Raw genomic sequence first — 11344 nt, forward strand, 5'->3', positions numbered from 1 at the left:
CATTTAACTTTCTGTATTTTTTAATATCATTTAACATATTATTTTTAAATAACATGTTTTATTTCCCTTAAGTGTTTCATACGTTGGATGAATACAACATTCATATTTACTTTCACAGTTTGTTCTTAAAAACTTTATATATTGTTTCAATTTTACCATTGCAGCATATTAGTACTTTAAGAAATATAAACCAGGTCTGTAATTATGTGTCCACGCACATTAGCGGTGATGCGGCCGATTTGAACCCACCGACGCGGAAAATTAACTAACACACCATGATACCCGGCTATCACGGACAATTTTATATGAACTAATAGTACAAAAGGTTTGTCTGTAAATATTGCACACATAAATGCAATGGTTTTTGTGATTGTTTCAACCTCCCGTGGAATTTTTCTTAGTGTTAGTGAATAATTTTGACAAACCAATGGAGTAATTTCGCAAAAAAAAAATTAAATATCATGACACTTAATATTACACTTGTGTTATGGAAATTGGAAACAACGACGGTACCACAACCACACACCAGATCCGAAACAATATAGAAAAGTTAATTATCTACACTTGTTTAGTTATATATAGTATTATATATTATTTGTATTATATATATAGTATTTGTTTAGTTAATTTTCTACACTAACCCGGCCGGGAATAGAACGCGGGACCTCAGAGATGACGACACCATGAAAACCGGTGTGCAAGCCACTCGACCACAGAGGCCGTCGAATATTTGTTAGTTAGTAAAAAATTGCTACTATGTTGTATTTCACTAAATTTCTTATAAAACATCTTACAATAACAATTTATTTTAGTTCTCAGATAGTCTGTGGTTAGTAATAAAATATACGCTGCACGTGTCCCTAGTTCCTCCAGTGAAGTATTTGAATCTCCCCGGGCAGTACAGCGTATTCCCAAGACTGGTGACAGCTGCAAGTAACGAATTACTTACTTTCTACAACACCTCTCCAACGTACTCGGAATTTCGTTTTGCTACCTGGAACGTCCTACCCGAATTCCTTGAAACAAAACTCCCACAAACAGTTACGTGGTGATTTTCGCTTCTAAAATAGAGACTAAATTCAGTGTGTTTAAATCTGAAGTCGCAATTACAGTCTCAAGTTGGTGAAACAATTATTTTAAGTAATTAGTTGGTTATTCATAGGAAATGAAACTATTTTTCCGGATTTAAATCGCACATTTTTGTTTGTTTTTTCAAAGAAACCGACGTTTCGGGTCCTTTACAGGTCCCATGGTTACGGTTGACAAGTCATTAGTGACCATGGGGCCATGCCCTTTACGCCCTTTACTAAACGTCGGTTTGTTAACAAATATACGCGATTTAAATCCGGAAAAATAGATAGATAGATAGATAGATAGATAAAACGTTTATTGTCTTGCATCACACACACAATATAATAGAGTAAATTGATTAAAAGAGACACACATAAATCAAAATGAAAACGAAAAAAAAAGCATAAAAACATAATACTAACCTAATCATCAACAGCTTGTGTGTGCTAAAGCAAGCCAAATAGGTCGTGGCTCAGTGCAAAATTTGCTCAAGAGCAAGGCACTGATTTTCAGCCACCATCTGCGAGGGTAGCGCGTTGCGGTGCATCAAAAACAAAAACATTGTGAGGTGAATGTAGCATGCATATGTTAGTATCACGTGAGAATTATGTACATTATAAAATATTTAAAAAAAAATATATTAGTAACTGTAAAAAATAAAAAAATAAAAATTTGAAAAAATTGTAATACAAATTCATAATTGGTATAATTAAAATAAAATAATAATCAGTACTTAATATCGATGAAAGCCATTGTAACATAAAATGATAATAAACGTCCATGAAGCAAGGGGACTTCATTCTAGAAGCCTCCGCTATGTAAAGCGTTTAGGAATACCCAGTTTTTGCCTATCAAAAATAAATTCCCTCAAATGTTTTTTAAACGTAAACTTACTTTTAAGGAGTCTAAGCGGGAGTGGAATATTATTCCAACACTTCGTTGCTTGATAAATATCCGGAAAAATAGTTTCATTTCCTTTGTGTAACAATCGCGAAAACCTAAGAACTCGATATTTAGTTATTCATCGTTTTTTTAGTACTATAAAAACCGTAAACAAAGAAGCTGTGATCGTAAACCTTTTTCTTCAGCCAACAAATAACACAAAAGGATAACATCGTCAGAATGACAAATACATGATATTTTTTTCACTCTCACAAATGGAAGGTTTTATAACTACAGATTAGCTATTAGTTAAATTAAGCTACAAGGTAACTACCTCAAGCGAGAGACTACATTACATACTAGGTAACTAGACCTACGTTACAGATCTCCAGGCCCCCACCTTTTACAATTCAGTTTTTTTTTAATAAATGTAAAATGAATAATGTGGTAACGAGTCGAGAGTATGTGTGCACGTAATATTATTAACAATAATAATAAATAATAATATTTTTATAAAAAGTTTCGGTTCAATGTTTGGAAGCTCTGTTTCTTTAATTTTTTTATCGTATATCAAGTAAAGGTAGACATTTTATATTTATTTTTTAATAGTTAGCACTATGAGTAAACAAGACGTAATAATAATATAAAGGTAGTATAAATGCTTGAGAATTTGGTTTCACGGTATTGATTAAAATGCTTTGCTTACAAAATCGTTGAATGAGACGGTGCCTGATAAAAAACCCCACATTTCCTTCAATCTAATGCTAAAAAACCGCAATAGTTTGTAGCTATAAAAAATAATGAGTAGAATATACAATTGGTTCATTTTCTGCCCCAGTCGCTTCGGTCACGTAAGATATTCCGTTTTTACAAAACGATCGTGTTCCAATCTTAATTTTCTACATCCCTTAGCTTTACTCAATAAACGGTAATACTGTGGAAGAACAACTGGCCGTATAAGCTTGACCTTATCTCGAGCAAGTTTTGTCCCATTAACATGTCGGGACCGCGTGGAGTTGAGCGGGTTCAGGTGATACTGGACATTTGAACACCTGATTTCCCACTAATAATAAGCAGTGAACGTTCAACATTTCGCAACAGAATACTGAATAGAGCTTATATAGAATATTCAAATGTGTTGCTATTCACACAATCGATATGCTTTTGTGCTGAACATGTTGGAACTTTGTCACATTTAACGAGCCAGATTAGGTTTTTTTGTAATCAAAATTAGAGTTGTATTATTAACGTAAAGACAAGCGAATATTAACATGCTAAAACCTAGCAATCTACAATGGAAAGAGCGCTAAATGCCCAATGTACAATAAAATGTGCTAAATATGCTCGAATGTGGAATTAGTATTTTGATCTCAGTTCAAGGGAAAACGGTATCTGGTATCGCACAATTCAGTGTCAGCATCCTCGTTTGCCTTGGTTTGCAGAATGCGACCATGTTAGGAAAATAGTTGTCATCGCACTAAGGATAAAAACCGGACACGTTCCATTAAACAGTTTTACTTTCTTAATGAAAAAAATCTCCTAATTGCGAGTTATTTGGAGTAGTGGAAGATGCATATCAGTTGTTACTGGTATGTTTCCGGTACTAGCAACAGAGGGCGGCGGTGTTGAGAAACCTGCAGATCAACTGAACAATTGTATACTAAGCAATCCCCTCACGAAACAAACAAAGAGACTGTTACTATTTGGAGAATCGGCTGTCCAGCAGCGCCGACCAAACATATAAGCTATAGTTTAGGATACGATGGAACTGGCATATGCATTGTACAAAAGTTCCTAAATAAATAAGGATAAAAAAAACATGCTTCAGAATCAAGCAGGCATAATCTCAGCTTTGTATTTTTCTATATCTTCTATGGTCATATCGAATGTATAATTCTAAATTTGAATGCGATGTTGTCATTAAAATGTACTAAGGCGTTTACATCATCACAGGAATATTACAATCTGGGTCAGAATCACTTCCCATTGTATGTACAGGGGGCCTTAGGAGGTCAAATAGAAACAAAATTAATAGAATGAAAATTGCAATTTTTTACTTTATTCAAAGGCAAACCTTTTACAAATTCCGTAAGGATCGAAAAAGAGTACCGTTTTAAACCTTTCGAATAACTAGCCCTAAGAATTCATAGATAGCACTCGAGGCTTCTCAAGTGCGGGTCGTTAATTAATTCAAAAGCCGTTCCGGCAGTTACGACGGTAGGAAATGAACATCCGATTCGGCACAGACCGCTTTGCCACGTAAATTAATTTTGGACATACGTAAGAAAGGGAGAACTTGATGAATTTCGGAATATTGAACGCGATTGAAATAAATTAGACAGGATATGCTAAACTTTAGCACCATAGTTTAAATTACTGTCACATTTTGATATAACATTCCGTTATGAAACACGCCCTCATATATTTACCATTTCATTAGATTCTAAACTGGGACGTTGAAACGTAAGTATAATTTATACAAAGACCACGAAGATTACTGTTGGCGACCTCCGTGATCGAGTGGGTTGCATACGGGTTTTTATGTTGTCGTCATTTCTTGGGTCACAATATAAAAAACATAGAATGTAATCATTATATTTACGAAATGATGTAATCATTAATCACATTGTCATCTCAAACGTACCCTCAATTGTTGCCAAAGGTTATGAAATCACGAGAACACTAATAAAATTAATAATTCAAATGAGACCACTGTCACAATAGGTACTCATTATGAGTGTGTATAAACAGGTAATTCCTAATTAAGTGTGGCGTTAAAATGTCACGGAACAAACGAACGCCGCAACGTTCGTGTCCGCAATTAGATTCGAGCTTTGCTGAAATGTTTGCGGTTTGTCGCTCAGACTCGTATTTTGATTTTCCGACAAAACTGTTGTTCATTTTTGTAAAGGTTTAACGTTTTAGTGCATTTGTTAATGGCACTTTTACAATACAGAAGAGACACAGAGTTACGTAGGTAATTGGCGCTGCCTTTTTCATAAGTTCACAGTACCTTCATTCTGAAGTAATATACGTGTCAAGGAAGATTGTGTACGGTCCTTATAATTATAATATATTTCGAAGTGTATAAACTTCACAGCGCGCGGGTGACGGACTATGTATTATATCATTGTTTTAGAATTGTCCATATATCTATCTGGGTACTCTTTATCATAAATCCATATTTATTTATTTTTATTAAAAAAACTAACTTTACTTGGGGTTGATAAAGTACCATATAAATAATACTGCATGTGGAATAGCTTAATTTTTTTTGTTTATCTATTCAGCTTCAAACGAGGAGGGAACCGTCCCCATCGTACCACGAGTACGGTGCTGCAGATGACACCGCGCAGCACACCCTAAAGGTGTGCAGCTGGTGGGAGATAGCGGCCCCGTACTGTGATGGTGACAATAGGGCAGGACCTCCCGCTGCCGGGCGTGGTTGCCGCCATGCTCGGTAGCGAGGAGTCCTGGGAGGCGGTGGTTTATTTTTTTTTTTGGGGAGGCGGTGGTTTCCTTTTGCGGAGAGGTTATGTCGCAAAAGGAGGCCGCGGAGCGGGTGCGCGAGGACGCGGCAGACGCGCACTCGCTTCGGCGCAAACGTACGGGGAGAAGGCGAAGGCAGTTTTAAGCTCGCCTGATCCCCTAGTGAGGCCAGCGGGCTCTGGACAGGGATTCCGGAGCCTGCATTGCACGGACTCACTCGTCTGGGGGGCGGGCGGCATTGTGGTGAATGTTCACCCACCCCACGACGCCGACTCAACCGGCGAGAGGTAAACCCGGGGAGGCTTTAGTAAGGTAGGTCCTCCAGTCTGGAAGGAGAGTCCCCACATAATCCCTGAATCTCCCTGTATTCAGGGGTATCTATAAAGATTTCCCCCCTCAAAAAAAAGAATGGTAACCGTTCGGCCACGGAGGCAGTTGGAGGATTTAATTAAATTTAAATATCTGTGAGATTACAATTTATATGTCAACTTCCTCATGGATAATATTATCATGATTACTTAGCACTCTGTCCAAAATTTTGCTAGCCAAGGGAACAGGACGGTAGTGTCTCGTAAAATGCGTAGGTGTTTTAAATGAAATATTGCCCCGGAAATTAGGGCAATTAATATCGCAATTCAGAATATACACAATACGTTGTATAGTGAAAGTTGGATTCAAACTCAAACTCAAGTTGAAATAATCTTCATTTCACAGGTAAGCAAATTACACTTCAAATTGTCACATTGATTAATCTCTACTACTCATTCGTAAGGCACATTCCCGAGAGTACAATCAGTAAGAAATTTTAGGGGTTGCTCTTTGTAAATAAGTATTTGTATATTTTTTTGTTATATACTTTTTACTTCATTATTAAGTGACGGGACGAGCAGGTCGTGCGGCCTGGTGATATGCGACACGCCAGTCCACAACAGTTATAGTGCCGCTCACCGCCATTGCACTCGTCACCCTGAGACATAAATTGAAGTCCCATGTGCCTGTAATTTCACCAGCACCTTTACCCTTCATAACCGAAACGCAGTTAATGGTCACATTACTGCTTGGCAGTAGAAATATGTAAGATGGCAGTACTTCTCTGGACGAACTCTTTCACAGGGACCTCTACTGCTACTAAATACATGCATCATTTAGAGTATTTATTTCAAATATGACAGATCAAGATAACCTGAAAGTGCCAAACAGGTTACTACCATGGATTTTTATCATCCAAATACGCAGAAGCTGTGTAGCTATACAGCTGTTGTGGACATTCCCTGGATGCGCACGTAGTGTTTTGCTTCCGCATTTATATGGCGAGTGGCTGGGGAGTAGAATTCGGACTTATTCCACGAACGCTATGACTTGGACCTTTTCAAGGCGAGAGTAAATAGGCATTATTTAGGTGTGCATGCTACATCTTCGACCTCGTAGTCACTTTCCATCAGATGAGATGGAGGTCAAATGCGCACCGTTTTTTGTATTAAGAATGATTTTGTTCCACTATAGTTTTAACCTTCATAAATGGCAAATTTTTAATATGAACCGGAATGGTTGCCCCACAAATGAATGAATTTGTAACATTATGGAGACGACTGTTAGTTTACTGTTTTGAGTAGGAAAGTACAATAAAACAAAAGTGTTCTGAGAATACCAAACCACATGTCACTTTTCAAAATGGGACTTACACTAACGAGTGGGTTCAGAGTTTGTTCCTCTCAGTGAGTTGTAAGGATTTTATTTGACGAAAAACTACAGACAGAAGTCTGTTTTTTTGCACTAATTCTATCCAATTGGCTGAAAAAGATTATATAATAGCTTTTTTCCTGTCTTACATTAATGTTATTGTCTTGTGGTAAGATAACCAACTGTAATATTTTATGAACTTAGTAATTTTATTATTCTTAGTGAGTTTGTAAGTTTCAACTCTATATTTTACCCAGTGTTCGGCCTTAATTACAATGTCATAAATCAGGACAAGCACACAAATTTCAGAGAAATGCTACTATAAACACAAAAAGTTGTCGTTATTTTAAAGAATATGTTATAACGTTATTTATAACATATTTGCTCGTAAAGTGGCTGAAAACACACCAATTTCAATATTGTAATGTATTTCATTACGCACTTGTGCGTTATTGTAATGTAAAACGCACAAGTGCGTTATTGTAATGAAGAACTCACAAGTGCGTTATTGTAATGTAAAACGCACGAGTTTTTTTTTTAATAAAGTAACATGCACGGTTTTTTAAGATGCTCCGTCTAAAAATGAACGATACTTTTTTAAATCTTTGCAAAGAGTTTTTATGTTAGAAAAGTGGTCAATATTTTATGAATAAAATTAACTTTGGGAGATAAAATATAGTAAATAAACATTTAATTCTTTAATTTAATTAATTTTGAATAAATTACAACCATTTATCTGTAACAAAAACACAAAAATATTAATTTACTTTATTAGTAATACTGGCTATTTTTATACTTTTGCCTAAAAAAAAAGTTGATGCGCGCGCATGGCTAATTTGTGGACAAGTAAAAATTATTTCGCGCGCTTTTTCTTTTCGCTGTATTGTTTTTATTTGAAAATATCGTCAAGTAGTGCTGAATTTATTAATTTGACACCGCCACAAGTCTCAAACGCAGTGAAAAAGGTAAGCCTCTTACCTGAAAAATCGACCGATAGATACTTACAAGCGTATCAAAATTTCAAAACAAAAACAAACAAAGATGCAAATTCATTTTCAGAAAATGTGTTTTTAGCCTATTTCATGGAACTTTCTCAAAAATATAAGTCAAGCTCATTGTGGTTCTACTATTCAATGCTAAAAAGCATTATGAAAATAAACCATGGTATTGATATCAAGTCATACTCCAACTTGATAGCATTTCTAAAAAGACGCTCAGATGGCCATGTAAGTAAAAAGTTCAAAAAGTCGAAAGTATTTTCGGCTGACAATATCAAGAAGTTCCTAAAAGAAGCTCTGCATTGGCGATATTTGGCAACAAAGGTCAGTTGAAACTAAATTATTGTTATTAATTTCTTTCACTTTCGTATTTCTTTACAATATAGGTGTTTATACATTCTTTTTATCTCTTTTCAGGTTGTATGAATATTCGGTATAAATGGTGCATGTAGACGTCAAGAGTTGGCAAACTTAAAACATAAGAAATAAAGAAGAAATTAGCTCTCGCATTACAAGGAACATCAATTTGGAGTCAAGTGTTGACTTTCAACCACCTACGAGCACACACGCGTACATTCCACCATCGTCGCCGCAGCCGCAACCGCCTCCGCCGCCGCCACCGACTGCAGAACTCTGTGGTCTCGTTTCTCCTACTTTCACTCAAGAGAGTGAGAGAGAGACTGGGGAGATTGTAACTAATAATAATAACTTGACAACATTAAAAACGCCAACTGGCAACGTAACAATCACTTTTAAAAATTGTTCAAATTTCTATAACTGCTTTAACAAGTAATTAAAGATTTATTCGTTTAAGAAAGTCAGAGTTTTATTTATTTCCTCGTAAATATGTTATAAAACGTTGTATGACATACGTGCGCTTTGAAAATTACAGCCTCTGCTTTCTTATAGCAATATCGCCTCGGCTGTAATTTTCAACTTACCGCACTTATATCATAATGTACTATTACGTTATTATTTGGGGTGTGTAATGTATCATATAAATATATTTGACCTAACGCTCATTTTATACATTTTACTTAAGATAAACTTTTCTCATATAAAAATTCATTCAATAATAACGAACGTTTAATATAACATTCTATAATTTCATTTTTGACAACTATAATTAATCCTAACACTAATTTTAAATAACCTTTAAAAATTATGAGCTTCAGTTTACATAACTAAATAAATCCTATTTAAACTGAAATAAATTTTATCTGAAACATGTTCGGAAACTCAAGCAAATTCGGCTTTTTCAATTACTAACCTAACCTAACTTACTAAAGGAAGGGTGCACATTACAGGCACAGGATCATACCTCTTAAAATTATTTGAATTGACAATAATATAAAATGATGATAATACCTATATACCTAAAAAGAGTTTAATATAAAATGTTATTTAAAACGTGAATATTATTACAAACGAGAATTATATTTTAAATTACAGGAAGTGTACTTAGTCTGAGTGAAAATTATATTAAATGCGCGTTATACCTATTTTAAAATTAATTCAATTGATTTTCACACAAGTGAGGCGCACTCACAGACCAAATAAAGGCACACCCGATTATTTAATTTCACGTACGTACCATGAAAGCTTTAATCTTACTATGCAAAATTATGCATTTAAATTGCTTATTCAAATCGAATCAGTTATCGAACTAAAGTCCACAATAAACAAGGTTTACCATCAAGGTACAACTATAATGTCAACTGGTAATCGACCTCATAAAAAACGCAATAAAACATAGTCCTCTTACAAAACCCGATTTACTAAACACATTTTATTCTCTCTTGAATAACTGAAAACTAATGTTATATAAGAAAGAAAGAAAGTGAATTAGATATGGCAATAACGGCTCTGTACCGGTCTATAATGAATTATACTGTTATGCGATGTTTCAATAACTGTTAGTGTAAACTGTTTTCAAGTAGCCTATTATTCCGCTGTTTTGTAGTTTTGCATACAAGATGACAATGATAGCAAAATAATGAACATTGTGTAGTGTTGCCAGATAGGTACAGTCAAGAGCACGTCAAGCTTGACACTTTGTAAGCGGCATAGAGTTGGATTCAAATCTTTAGTGTCAATCTTGACGTGCTCTTGACCCCTGTACATTTCTTACATTGTTCTAACTTTTGATTCTTCTCGCTATATAAGTAATTTTTGTTTTTGTATGATTTAACCGTCACTGGGTTCGCAGAGTAGCAAATTAATTTCCTTTCATTTTTATTAACACAAAATTTCCACAAAAAAAAGCCTGAATCTATAATTTAGCAAAACTAAAAGTTATAGTCAAATTGTATATTAGGGAAATATCCCACCAAATAAGAGCAAAATAAAATTCGGGATCATGTCAATTCCTGGGTACAACTTTTAACGAAAACGCAGCCCAATATTTTTTTTTATTTACGCTATCGCCAGCGTCAAGTGCCACTGTCTTGCAGTTATTTTACTTATGCGTAATAAATAATCGTCTATATGAGGTGTACAGCTCTTGCAATATTGTTTGATTCATTGAATGATATTGTCAAGACCGCCATTGTATGATGCCGGGCATGATATGACATGCTTCTACAGGTTCTCGCCACATACCGACCGCTGTCGCTCCATGTGTCAAGTCTGAATCAACCTTTAGAAACACGCTGCCTTACGAACAAAGTTTTCATAGTTTCGTGTCTGTGCCAAGATGACAACGTTTCAAACATGCTATTAATTAGTTTTAAGCTAAAACAAAGTCTCGAATACTAACAGGGAATCATTATTGCAAAATGTTATTAAAGGAATTAACAATCAAGAATTAATGAATTTGAAATTAATTGCAAAATGTAATGCATTGTTTATAGAAACTTCATCGAGATAATTAAAAAAATATATAATTAATTACGAAATTGAAATATATTTACTTAGAAACCCACGCAATAACTTGGTCATTTAGAAGTATGGGCTATCGGTGTGAACCACTGTCAACTAACCACACTTTGTTTTACTGAGCTACCCCTGTACAAAGTAGTGTAGACGTTACAGTTTCATTATTAAACAAAATAATAGCATTACATTTGTATTTAATAATTTATCCGTACACAAAAATAATATTACTAACTTTCATTAATTACAAAATAAATGTTTCAATCGTGATTTTAAATATGTAGGTTGATTTTAATCTGCGATATAATAGGGGTTAAAGTATGAAATTGCCGATTTGTACTGAAAATCTA

Source organism: Hyposmocoma kahamanoa, unplaced genomic scaffold (assembly GCF_003589595.1).
Source record: "Hyposmocoma kahamanoa isolate Upper Pololo Valley unplaced genomic scaffold, ASM358959v1 62, whole genome shotgun sequence".
Taxonomy (NCBI): domain Eukaryota; kingdom Metazoa; phylum Arthropoda; class Insecta; order Lepidoptera; family Cosmopterigidae; genus Hyposmocoma; species Hyposmocoma kahamanoa.